Source organism: Arachis stenosperma, chromosome 4 (genome assembly GCF_014773155.1).
Source record: "Arachis stenosperma cultivar V10309 chromosome 4, arast.V10309.gnm1.PFL2, whole genome shotgun sequence".
In the NCBI taxonomy this organism is placed as follows: Eukaryota; Viridiplantae; Streptophyta; class Magnoliopsida; order Fabales; family Fabaceae; genus Arachis; species Arachis stenosperma.
Genome location: NC_080380.1, coordinates 135,701,690 through 135,714,606, shown reverse-complemented (window position 1 = coordinate 135,714,606; position 12,917 = coordinate 135,701,690). Strand labels below are relative to the sequence as shown.

At 36.4% G+C, this 12,917-nt stretch overlaps 1 long non-coding RNA gene across 1 annotated transcript; it reads left to right on the top strand.

The window, feature by feature from the left end:
• The first annotated feature begins 6,051 nt into the window (after window positions 1-6,051).
• LOC130973163 (uncharacterized) lies at window positions 6,052-8,099 on the top strand. Its single transcript, XR_009084037.1, has 4 exons — window positions 6,052-6,201; window positions 6,301-6,354; window positions 6,442-6,579; window positions 8,029-8,099. It is a non-coding gene; the product is annotated as an uncharacterized LOC130973163 (long non-coding RNA).
• The last annotated feature ends 4,818 nt before the right edge of the window (window positions 8,100-12,917 follow it).

Sequence of the window (12,917 nt, the reverse complement as noted above, 5' to 3'; positions counted from 1 at the left end):
GTCATAACTTTTTCATGATAAAAGTTACTTAAATTAAACTATACAATTCTTTCTTATTTTTAAATTACTAAAATTACGCAAAATATTTAATTATAATAAAATTATTTAAGAATCTTAATTGATTTATAATGAAATTATCTCCGAATCTATTTAATTATTTCTAATAAAATAATTTCTAAAATTATAAAGTTTAAAGTTAATAATATAAAATCACAATTTATTTATATGTAGATTTTCAAAAATACAGGATGTTATAAAATAAAATTATTTTAAACTATACAATTTTTTCTTATTTTTAAATTACTAAAATTACGCAAATTATTCAATTATAATAAAATTATTTAAGAATCTTAATTGATTTATAATGAAATTATCTCCGAATCTATTTAATTATTTCTAATAAAATAATTTCTAAAATTATAAAATTTAAACTTAATAATATAAAATTACAATTTATTTATATTTAGATTTTCAAAAATACAGGATCTTACAAAATAAAATTATTTTAAAAAAATATATACACAATTTTTTTACTCTTAAAGTGTTTAACAATTTGAAAAAAAAATTGTTATAAAATATATTTATATTTTGTGACAAATAATTAACTTGTTACAAATAATATTGAATTTTGTGACAAATTAATTTTTTGTTACAAAGTAATTCGAGTTTTTGAAACAAAAAGTTGTTTTGTTACAAAACAATTGGAGTTTTTGAAAAAAAAAAAACAAAATTTATTACAAAATATTTTAAATTTTTGCAACTTGTTTTTTTTTTGTTATAAAATATTACAATATTTTGTAACAAAACACCATCTCGTTACAAAAATTAACATAATTTGTAACGGGTTTGTCTAAAATCAGCCCACCTCTTATGAGCTTATCTGATGCACCATTATATTCAAAGCGTTAGATTAAATTGATAAACGATCTAATGGTTTATATTTAAATCATTGTTAATTTATTAAAATTTGCATTAAAAGATAACAACTCTTTTAATATTTTAATATTGCCCAATATAAAAATTCAAAACTAAACCCTTGCTTGCTGCAGCTATGCGCCCCTGCCTCTTCCCTTCACCCACTTCCTCTGTCTTCTTCGTCAAACGATGAACCCCGTTTCTTCTTCTACCCCCTCTTTCCTCCGCTTCTTCCTCTACTCAATGTCCACCGAAGAATTTTCTATCCTTTCTAAGCCTTCTGGCGATGCGAATTCAGAGATTGTGAGCTACCAATTCACACCCGAGCGCGAATTTCAGTTTGAACCCTATGAACAACTCGTAGCTGTCTCAAATCCTACAGCGATTCATGAAGAGGGGAGATGCTACCAGTTGCAGCAAGGATCTGGGGAGAAAAGGCTGTCTTCCTCATCATAGGGTTGCTATGATGGACTCTAAACTCCTTGCTCCCCATTTTTACCGATGGGAGACCCCATATATCAAAATTAGTAAGATTATTAGGTTAAGCCGTCTTCCACAACGAAAATTCGTAGGGTTTTGGTCAAACTCTGTTGCTCGGCTTTCGTTTATCTTCTCAAATTTTCGAATCTTTTGTAGGGTTTTGCTCAAAAGAAGTTGATCTTTAATGGAGCCTCGAGTTGGAAATTAGTTCTGTATCGGTCGAAAAATTGGTAGCGGATCCTTAGAGATCTATCTCGGTGAGCTTTCTCTCCTCTCTCTTTTTAATTTTTTTTTTGTGCATTATTGAACTTCTAATTTCTGAATTTTCCGATTAAATTTTTCCGATCAGGGAAGTATTCCATAGAATTGTGAGAAGCAGAACAGAAGGGCGTGATTCTCTTGGAAAGCAAAACCTTGCTAATTAACCTTTTTTATGCATACCCTTCAGTTTTCATTGTTGGATTTTGCTTCCTTAGAAGCCGAGAATGGAGATCAGAATTGAAAATTAAGCCAACAATAAAAAACTTAGAGGGAGGATTCTTGTATCTAAGAACCGTGTAAAATGTATAGAGCTTAGATTATTTTATGCGGATCTTTTGTGATGTCTGGTGCTTTTTATTCTCTTGGTAGTTGTATCGCTATATGTTGAAATTTAAATTAATCTTGCATGCTACTGTTTCTTTTTTTTTACTTGGAATTCTCTCATGCTTGTGTAGTCATGCACACAAATTCTCTTGTTATGCTGAGTTTCGATGGCCTTAAGCAGGCTGTTGTTGTATTTCTATCCCATTGTTGTTGTCATGGAAAGACCTTTTCTGTGCAATTCATTATATGTGATTCTGACAGGGGATTAGGAGACCGTAGAAAGGTGTTCTCATGTTTGGGCCTCCCGGAACTGGGAAGACACTTCTTGCTAATATTTAAAGCAGTTGCTACTGAATGCGGTACCACTTTCTTTAATGTTTCTTCCGCAACTTTAGCTTCCAAATGGCGTGGTGAGAGTGAACGCATGGTGCGGTATTTGTTTGATCTTGCAAGAGCATATGCACCAAGTACAATTTTCATTGATGAAATTGATTCTCTGTGCAATGCTAGGGGGTAAGCATTTGCTGTTCTTTTCCCTACATAAAAATCTTGAGTTTTGCATCATGTATGCCATATTTTTATTTGCGTTGAGGCACTGAGGTTTGTATTTGCTTTTCTGCATCCTTTTCTTATACTTCTTAATGTGCATTGCAAGTGATAGAAGTATGCAATGAATTAGTTATATCTGTCGGAAATCTCTTTTAATGTGCATGTACTGATACAATGTAATATGTTGATGCAAATCAAATCAGGCGAGGGCTGGAAAAGTATATACATTCCTCTTCCGAATTTTGAGAGTCGTAAAGAGTTGTTGCATATCAATTTGAAGACTGTGGAGGCAAGTTAGGATGTTGTGATTTACCTATGACACTGTCTTAAAGATATTATTATTATGTATTGCCTTTAATTGATTTCTTCGATGGATTCAAATGAAAGACATTGAGCATCTAACAAATACAAGATTATCATGTTTTGCCTTTGCACCAGGTGGCCCCTGATGTCAATATAGATGACATGGCTCGCCGTACAGAAGGCTATAGTGGAGATGATTTGACAAATGTATGTCGTGATGCTTCCCTGAATGGTATGAGGCGTAAGATAGCGGGAAAACACGCGATGAAATCAAGAACATGCCCAAGGATGAGATTTCAAAGGATCTTGTTGCTATGTGTGACTTTGAGGAAGCTTTGAAGAAAGTCCAGCGAAGTATTTCTCAGCTGACATCGAACGTCATGTTTTATTACAGTGTTTTCCATGGTTGACAGCACTGTAATATACCAAGACAGGCAACAACTAACTAAATTGATAGCGCCACAATCATTATAATGAGCATGAGTCTAATTAATTTAATACACTAAGTAATTTAAGATTAATTAATTATCATAAGCTTCTTAGTTATTGTCAAGTACTTCTGTATGAGTAATTATTCTCACGTGTTATCTACATGCTAATATTCTAGATTTCTGTTCTTCAGAGAGATGCAAGATTATTAGTTAATTACTAATTTTATGTTGAGAAGAGAATTCTTTATTTTTTGACCATGATTTTTTCTTTTTTAACATTTTCTCATTGTTTTGTACTCAATAGATCAGAGTGCATGCATTAACTTCTTGGGGGAACAAAATAAAGTGAACAAAAAATTATTTGTCCTTTAAATTTTTAATATTCCCTTATTTGAATAGTGCTTGTTGTTAACAGCATGGAACAAATAATGGTGTTGCCAAGATCGAACACAAAACCCAAACATAACATCATTAAATATTCTTTGGTGCCAAATAGATTGTCACACTCATTTTGTTTTTGTCTGTTCATTTTATTCTTCCAAAGTGTGCTCCATTTGCATAAGCCGTCTGCACTATACGAAGACAGGCTTAAAAACTTGAATAAAAATTTTTATTTTATTTTATTTTATCAATTCCAAGATACAAATTTATAATTTTCAATAAAATGAATAAAATTTGAATTTTATTATAATTTTAATGCATTTGAGGATTTGCCCTGATATCTGTTAAAAAAGTCAGAATGAATGATTAAGAAAGAGGACAAAATTTGCATATTAATGATTATGCACTAAGAATGATTCAATATCATAGGTTTTGATTACTTATTACAAGTAATGAGATCATTTAATTAAAGCACATAATATAAAGTTAAAATCAAATCCAACAATACACATGAGATATTATTAAAGCGCATGATACAATAAATGATATAATAAAATTAAATTAATTAGTTGGTTATCTAACTACTTAAAAATTAATTAGTGTCATCAATGAGATTCCTGCCTCTGCTGCCACCTTGACCCAATGTTTTGTGAGTTCATAAGGGTTGAATACTGCAGGATTTTCATGGCCTGTTTTTCATTTTCTATCTGTGAATGTGTTGACTTTAAAGTGGAGGAACATTATGATCTCCTTTGTTGCCATTTTAACTGTGAATATGATGGACAGTGACAGAATTGGCAATGGTGGTAGTGTTAGTAGTTTATGAGAAAAAGATGTAATAATGCTGAGTTTGATTATTAGCAGGGACGGACCTACATATAATAATAATAATAATAATAATAATAATAATAATAATAATAATAATAATAATAATAATATATTATTATTATTATTATTATTATTATTATTATTATTATTATTATTAAATTTGGGTTAGTATAATAATAATAAATAAATAAATAAATTCAAAATTAGTGATAATTAATTTTATTATATTAGTTAATTAGTTGATAATTAAATTGAAACTTAATTTTTTAATGAAATACAACTTAAATTTTTAGTAATTTTTTAAAAAATTATTTAAGATAAAAAAATATATTATTTACATATTAATATATTGTATTAATATTCATTATTAAAATAGTCTTGATTATAGTAATTATTTTCGTTAAAAAATTTATTTATACCATAAAGATTATACTAAATAGACTTAACAATTAAATATGAAATAATAAAAAATAAAATATTTTTTTAAGAATATATATAGAAAAATAATATTGTTATATTAAAAATAAAAAGAAAGCCAATATAAATTATTGTTTTTATTATTTTGAATATTATATTGTGTGTAAAATTATTTTTTTTATTATTTTAGATATTATAATAAGTGATTGTGTGTATATTTTAGTCTTTATCAATATGTATAGATAGTTATAATTTAAAATTTTAAATATATCTAAACCAATTTGGGTTGGTCGAGTGATCAAATTAGTCGTTGTCCGCTTAAGCAAGTATTGAGAGTTCGAATTTCATCTCGTATGTGTAGTAACTCATTGGCCAATTGCAGACTCTTAAATAAAATTCAAATTCATAACGGATAAGTTCTTAACTTGTTGGGTATTGTAAAATTCCAAAAAAAATATATCTATTTACCTAAATTTTATTATATTATTGCCCCCATTGCAAAATTTTTCTGGGTCCGTCACTGATTATTAGTGTAACTAAGAAAGAATAGCATCATGGTGTTCTGTCTAGGCATGGTGATATTGATGGTTATGTTGTATCTGTTTTTTTTTTGTAGATTTTGTATATAATTGTTATGGTTGTAAGGATGGAATTGAAGAATCATGAAGATGGAGGTAAGTATAAATATTACTAAACATGTATAAATAATAAATATCAATATTTTATTTATGTTATACTCTAGTAATTTTTTTTATGACTATACAATATTTATTAATATTATTTTCTAAATAAATACATGTAATATACACTAATATAATAATATTAAATTAATTAGTTACTCATTAGAATACAAAATAGGTGCTTAACGTTAAAAAAAATAAAAAATTTGTACTATAGAGAATGTAAACCCCGCTAAAATCGGTAATTTGTTAGTTAATAAATTGAATTTTAGTTAGGAATGCTAAAAATGCAAAACTAATATCAAAATAGGATAAGGCTCGTTGAAACGAAAATTTTGATACCAATTTCGAAAATTTGGTCCAAAAACGGACCGAAAGAGCCAAACCGGTTGAACCGGGGCCCAAACCGGGCCCGTGGGTCCAACCGGACCCAAACACTTATATGAGGCAGCAGCTCTTTTCTTCCTCATAAGCTGCTGCGACGCCATTACAGCAAGGGAGGGAGAGGAGATTCACAAACCCTCACCATTCTTTCCAACTACCATAACTTCCTCATCCGGGCTCCGATCGCCGCGCCGTTTGCGGCCACGCGTCGGGCTCGTCGAGCTCTTCGATTATATCCAAACAAAACAGTAAGTGGATCGGTTTTTCCTAGCTCCATTTCTGCTGGTATATGAATTTCGAGTTTAAGGTTTGAGAAACTCAATTCCTTTATGATTTTTATGTTTTAGGGGTTCACTAGACTTGATTTCTTGTGGGTATTGCCCAAGGATCAGTGGGTAAAGGTAAGAGATCTCAAACCCTAATAAAATTTCTGAATTTAGGCATTTAGGTATTGAGTTGTTATGTTGGATATGTTAATTGTGGTTTAGGTAGTGTGTATGTGAATGTTGATGCTTGTTGGAGGCTTGTTGGTGATCAAGCTTGGTTTGGGGCTGTTTGATTGAGTTTGGAGGGGCTGTAATTTTGAGTTGTGAGGCTGCCTTGGGTGAACTAAGTGATCGGCCAAGGTATGGTTTAAGTTTCGCACGTTTAATATTTACGGTGTTGTGAAAACTTAGGTTAGAAGAACCATAGGATAAGTTGAATTGTTAATGGCATTTAATGAGTAGCTTGGTATTGTTGTTAGAATAATCTTTGGTAATCATATATTGGGAATAGGAGGCCTTGAGGTCATTAATTTTATGCCCTTGAACTTGCTTATGATGGACTGTGTTGGTGTTGGTATAGATTTATGATTATGGTTGATGTTTGTTCTTGAAAAATTGTTAAGTGAATTGATGGTTTAATGCATGTATGAGAGTTGATGATGGCATTAATGGATTGGTAATAGGTTGATGGAATATTGTGTGTGAAGGGTTGTACATATATATTCACATATGATTTATGCTAAACGCAATCTAAGAGTATGGCTTATTGGATTGTTTAAAAATAGCTTGAAATGGCTGTTGATGAGGTAGAAATGGAGGTGTTAGCAAATGTATGGGTTATAGGTAAGAAAGTTGTAAATGGTGGCTCTTATGAAGAAAATAAGGATGTAATGAAGTTTAAATGTTAAGGTTTGGTACTTGATGATGTACTGATGATAATTGCCATGGCTTATGAATGATGATATCTGAGATACGAGTTTCCCTGGGTAAAAACCGTGGCTCGCCACCACGTGTTCCAGGTTGATTCTCGATACTCTGTTAACCCTACGTCGTAAGGGTGACCGGGCACGTATAAATTCCCGGGTATGGATAGCCCCCATTGAGTGATTTTATGAAATATGAATGTGAACTCTATGCATAGACTCTTGGGGATGCGCGACGGGGGACAGTCTAAGGTTTTCGGACTTGTCGGGTTGGCTGGATAACCGACAGATGGGCCCCATCAGCCATAGGACAGGCATGCATCATATGCATTTGTTTGTTTTGATTGCTATGCATTTCCTGGGTTTGTCTAATTGATATATATCACATGCTATCTGTTATACTTGCTATTTGTACTATCTGCTAATTACTTGTGCGTGACCTTGTTTGGTTGCTTGTTTCTGTTGCATTGTGAATGATGGAGGGATGGAGGAAAAGGAGAAATGGTTTGGTGTTAGATTAGGACTGAAAATTGAAAAATGGAGGATTAACCACATGAACGTATTTCGGTTCAGTGGCTAGGGTGATTTCGGTTCAGTGGCTATTGTGATTTCGGTTCGGTGGCTATTGTGATTTCGGTTCGATGCAAGTATGATTTTCGGTTCAGTGGTTTGCTGTTAGGTTAAGTTTGAACTTGAGTAAGTTAGGCAGATTTAGAATACCTACCCTTGTTTATGGCTTCTATTTTAGTGCTTAAGTTGGATAACTGAATAACGGAGTTCTAGGATTGCCTATGGCATTCTCAGGACCGTATTTCTTATGCGCGTGGCACTTTTACCATGCTGAGAACCTCTGGTTCTCATTCCATATTGTTTTGTTGTTTTTCAGATGCAGGTCGAGAGGCTCCTCGCTAGGCGTCTGGATTCTGGAAAGCGAAGTAGTTCTTGGGTGTATTTTGGGTTCTATTTGTATATATGTATATATGTGTAGCTTACTCTCCAAGTAACTTATGTATGCTGCTCCTCTTAGAGGTTGAGGGAGAGATAGGAGTTTACTATGGTATATTTTGGGGATATTTATGTATGTTTATATGTATATATGTATCCTCCGGCCAGCCTTGGCTTCGCAGGCTGAGTCAGAGGCTAGTTATGCTGTTCCTTGGCTTTTCTTTATCCCTTTGTCTATTGTTCTATCATATTCCGATTAGGTTTCTTAGCACGCAAATAATCCTATTCCTTGAGCGTTGCGTTTTTTTATTTTGCGATTCTTGTTTACCCACTTTGTTTCAAGGCTCCTAGTATATTATTTCGTTCAGTATTATACGTATATCATTACTATTAGAGGTCTGTAATACCACACTACCTCTGTTCTATGACTTAAGCGTAAGACACTGTGTAGTAGGGTGTTACATTATGGTATCAGAGCAGTTCGTTCCTATAGAGCCTGAGGACAGACTGATTGTGCTTTTGTGCATTCTCTGTGTATGTGTTTATGTGCCATTAGGATATCTAATTGATATATGTGGCATAAACGTTCGTGAGCATGCATTTGGGACTTAAAGCACTGAACTTGAGATATTGAGACTGATCAACTTGATATCACTTGTTTGGTGTGTATAGGGACCAGATGTCTACTCGCGGACGCGGACGCGGGCGAGGTAGAGGCCGAATAGGCAATGCCATGCCTGAGGCATCAGGAAACACTCCTAATCCTATAGACTTCATGGCCGCATTAGGCAATATGGCAGCAGCAATGCAAGCGACAGCTGAAGCCCTGGGAAACCAAATTAATAATGGAAACAATGGTAACAATGACGAGAATGGTCCAGTGTCATTGCATTCCTTCCTGAAGGTTCACCCTCCAACTTTCAGAGGGACCTCGAATCCGACCGATGCTGATAATTGGATACAGGCCATTGAGCGAGCATTACAGGCTCAACAGGTTCCGGATGAGCAATGGGTTGAGTTTGGGACCTACCAGTTGCATGGTGAAGCTCAGCACTGGTGGCAGGGCATGAGGCGCACTCTGCAACCTGATGGGATTGTGATATCTTGGGAGTTGTTCCGAGATGAATTCTATAAAAAAATATTTCCCCACTTCAGTTAGAAATGCCAGAGAACTTGAACTGCTTCAGCTTAAACAGGGGCAAATGACTATCACTGAATATACCAGTAAATTTGAGGAATTGTGCCGCTTCTCACGCATCTGTCAGGGAGCTCCTGAGGATTTTGCTGAGTGGAAATGTATAAAGTATGAAGGAGGCCTTAGGAGTGACATTCAGAGCTTTGTGGCGCCTATGCAGATTCGGGTGTTTTCTGAGCTGGTGAATAGGAGCAGGGTGGCGGAGGATTGTGTCAGAAGAGCTGTAGCAGAAAGAGGGAGTCTGAGGACGCCATTCCAGAGGACCACAGGGAGAAACTTTGCACCCAGAGGCAGACAGTTCAAGCGTGGTGGCTTTGTTCCTCAGAACAATCAGGGGCAAGGCAGCTCCAGGAGGTTTAATACCAGTGCTAATCAGGGAAGGAGACAGGAAAAGCAGCCACAGCAGGATATGAGTTGCCACAGATGTGGGAAGTATCACTCAGGACCATGCAGGTTTGGGACTGGAGTCTGTTACTCTTGTGGGCAGCCGGGACACTTGGCTAGTAGTTGCCCCGAGAAGAAGGGGTATGAGACAGGCAGGGTGCAGCAACCAGGAAGGGTATATACTACTTCTTCTATAGGCGCTGAGGGGTCAGAGGCATTGATCCGAGGTAAATGTGAGATGGCGGGTAAAACTTTGAATGTTTTGTTTGATTCTGGAGCTTCACATACTTTTATTGCATTTGAGAGGGCTGATGAGCTAGGACTGAAAATAGTAATACTGGGGTATGATTTAAAGGTATATAATGCTACCCACGAGGCTATGGTGACTAGATTAGGGTGCCCCCAAGTTCCTTTTCGAGTACAAGGGCGTGATTTCGTGCATAACTTAATTTGTTTACCGATGACTGGTCTTGATCTCATTCTGGGATTGGACGGGTTATCCAAGAACCGCGTTCTATTAGATTGCTCGGCGAAAACAGTATATTTATGCCTGAAGACACTGAAGGGCCGGTTATAGTGAATAACTACTACTTGAATTCCATGATGGTGAACTGTTCTGGGGCTGAATGTCAGGGGATATTGTTTCTAGCTGCAGGTGTTTCGGGTGATGATCAAGACTTAGAACAAATCCCAGTTGTGTGTGAGTTTCCGGAGGTGTTCCCTGAAGATATTGATGAATTTCCACCGAAACGGGAAGTTGAGTTTGCTATTGATTTAGTACCTGGGGCCGGACCAATCTCGAGTGCTCCTTACAGGATGTCGCCTCTGGAGATGGCCGAATTAAAATCTCAACTGGAGGATCTGTTGGGTAAAAATTTTATCCGACCAAGTGTATCCCCGTGGGGTGCGCCAGTATTACTGGTGAAAAAGAAAGATGGAAGCATGCGCTTATGTGTTGACTATAGGCAGTTGAATAAAGTTACAGTGAAGAATAAATATCCGTTGCCAAGGATTGATGACTTGATGGACCAATTACAGGGAGCCGGTGTGTTCTCTAAAATTGATCTACGATCTGGGTACCACCAGATAAGGGTCAGAGATGAGGACATTCCCAAAACTGTCTTCAGAACGCGCTATGGTCACTATGAATATACCGTTATGTCCTTCGGACTAACTAACGCTCCGGCGATATTCATGGATTACATGAACAGAATTTTCCATTCATATCTGGATAAGTTTGTTGTTGTGTTTATTGACGACATTCTTATCTATTCTAAGACCGAGGATGAGCATGCAGAACACTTGCGAACAGTGCTACAAATTCTGAAGGATAGGAAGTTGTATGCCAAGATATCCAAGTGTGAGTTCTGGAAGTCTGAGGTGAAGTTTCTTGGTCATGTGGTGAGTAAGCATGGAATAGCAGTAGACCCTGCTAAGGTTGAGGCGGTGATGAATTGGGAGCGGCCAACTTCAGTGACGGAAATCAGGAGTTTCTTAGGATTGGCGGGTTATTATCGGAGGTTCATTAAAGGGTTTTCACAGCTTGCTTTACCCTTGACTAAGCTAACCAGGAAGGATGTTCCTTTTGTGTGGACTCCTGAGTGCGAGGAGAGTTTCCTTGCCTTAAAGCAGAGATTGACTACCGCCCCTGTATTAGTGTTGCCTGACCCGAGAGAACCATTCGAGGTGTACTGTGATGCGTCCTTGAAAGGTTTAGGATGCGTGTTGATGCAACATCATAAGGTTGTAGCTTATGCCTCACGTCAATTAAGACCTCATGAAAGAAACTATCCAACTCATGATCTGGAACTTGCGGCCATTGTCTTTGCCTTGAAGATTTGGAGGCATTATCTCTATGGAGTGAAATTTCAAGTCTTCTCTGACCATAAGAGTCTAAAGTACCTATTTGAGCAAAAAGAATTGAATATGCGTCAGAGGAGGTGGATGGAACTTCTAAAGGATTATGACTTCGAGTTAAACTATCATCCGGGAAAGGCGAATGTAGTGGCGGATGCCTTGAGTAGGAAATCCCTATGTGCTGCTTGGATGATGCTAAGAGAGGAAGAGTTGTTGAGAGCCTTCCAAGGATTGAAATTGGGAATCAGAGAGGAGTTTGGGACTTTATGCCTAAACCAGTTACAAATCTCAAGTGACTTCAATGCTGAACTGATAAAGGCTCATCAGAATAACCAAGAATTGTATAAGATTTTGCCGGCGATTGAGAAAGGCAAGCAATGGAGAGTGTCAGAAGATAGAGATGGGTTGTGGAGGTTCAAGGGCCGGATAATTGTGCCAGATATCGGGGGTTTACATCGGGGGTTTGCGACAGAACATATTAGAGGAAGCACATAAGAGCGGGTTCTCCATTCATCCTGGAAGCACTAAGATGTACCAAGACTTAAAAACGATGTTCTGGTGGCCAGGAATGAAAAATGATGTGGTGTTACATGTTTCTAAATGCCTAACTTGTCAGAAAGTTAAGATTGAACACCAAAAGCCAGCAGGAACCCTTCAACCTTTGGAGATTCCACAGTGGAAATGGGAGAGCATTGCTATGGATTTTGTATTGGGCTTACCAAGAACTCGGACCGGTTGTGATGCTATTTGGGTGGTTATAGACCGACTGACCAAGTCAGCTCATTTTCTGCCTATTCGGATAAGTTGTTCTATGGAGGAGTTAGCACGCTTATATATAAAGGAGATTGTGAGGTTACATGGCGTACCTTCCACCATTGTATCGGATAGAGATCCTCGCTTTACATCACGGTTCTGGAGTGCTTTTCAGCGAGCTTTTGGCACCCAACTAAGCCTAAGCACTGCCTATCATCCTCAGACGGATGGCCAATCAGAAAGAACAATACAAACCTTGGAAGACATGTTAAGAGCTTGTGTTTTGGATCAACCGATGAGCTGGGATCGATATATGCCTCTAGTAGAATTTGCTTATAACAATAGCTATCATGCGAGTATTGGAATGGCTCCATATGAAGCTTTGTATGGAAGAAAATGCCAGTCTCCATTATGTTGGTACGGAGCAGGAGAAAAGAGCTTAATAGGACCTGAAATGGTAAGTGAAACCACTGAGCAAATAAAGAGAATTCGGAGTCGAATGCTTGAAGCTCAAAACCGTCAGAAGAGCTATGCTGACCGAAGACGAAAGCCCTTAGAATTCGAGGAAGGAGAACACGTCTTCTTGAAAGTTACTCCGACCACTGGAATAGGGAGGTCCATCAAAACCAAGAAGTTAAATC